Source organism: Ipomoea triloba, chromosome 15 (genome assembly GCF_003576645.1).
Source record: "Ipomoea triloba cultivar NCNSP0323 chromosome 15, ASM357664v1".
Lineage (NCBI taxonomy): Eukaryota > Viridiplantae > Streptophyta > Magnoliopsida > Solanales > Convolvulaceae > Ipomoea > Ipomoea triloba.
In genome coordinates, this window is record NC_044930.1 from 25,370,457 (window position 1) to 25,371,281 (window position 825).

Genomic DNA, 825 nt, shown 5'->3' on the forward strand with positions numbered 1-825 from the left:
TTAGCCATATATTATTGTAGATCATGACCAACCAACCATAAACATTGTAAATTTGATCCAAATTTTATACGCATACAGTTAATATGTGATGTACATTTATGATATATATGAAATAAACAATGACAACGTTGTTAAAACATGCGGTTAATAAAAGGATGAATTAATTGCAGTAATTATAAAATATATTTTTTTCACAAAAAACATTGCACATAACGTTGTTAATAATAAAGCCAATAGCCCAGAATGTCTGGGTATAGAAACTTCGACGATGACAACGTTGTTAAAACTTGCGGTGAACGTGGATCGAACACGTGACCTTCAGATCTTCAGTCTGACGCTCTCCCAACTGAGCTATCCCCGCTTGTTGGTTTTATTAATAACTTTAAACTTTCTATACAAATTCAAGAACTTATCATCAATATTTAAATTAATGATAACTGTTTAGTTTATATGTAATAAATTAACTATACTATATGCTACATATTTTTCTAGTACATACGATACCAAAATGTTAATGAATATGGTTTTTTTTTTTTGTCGAAAACGAGGGAGAAACGTTACAGCATCATGGCTCAAAGTATTTTGGAGATCTTTCGATCGAACCCTAACAACCCCACAAAAGTCGTTATGGAGAGCTTGTTTGATGTCCATCGGTGGGTTATTATTGTAGACCACCATACCCCTGCTATGCGAAAGAGGATCCTTAGATAACGTATTTGTGACTCTATTTTACTCTCTGTAGATATAAACCACCCTAATCAGCCAATCTCTCATAATGTTCTGATTACAACATTAACCAAATTGGCAATAGGGCCTTTATATACG

The 825-nt window shown here is 32.8% G+C and overlaps 1 non-coding gene across 1 annotated transcript; it reads right to left on the reverse strand.

Moving 5' to 3' along the window:
• Nucleotides 1-288: 288 nt before the first annotated feature.
• Nucleotides 289-361, reverse strand: TRNAF-GAA. Its single transcript has one exon. It is a non-coding gene; the product is annotated as a tRNA-Phe (tRNA).
• Nucleotides 362-825: the final 464 nt, after the last annotated feature.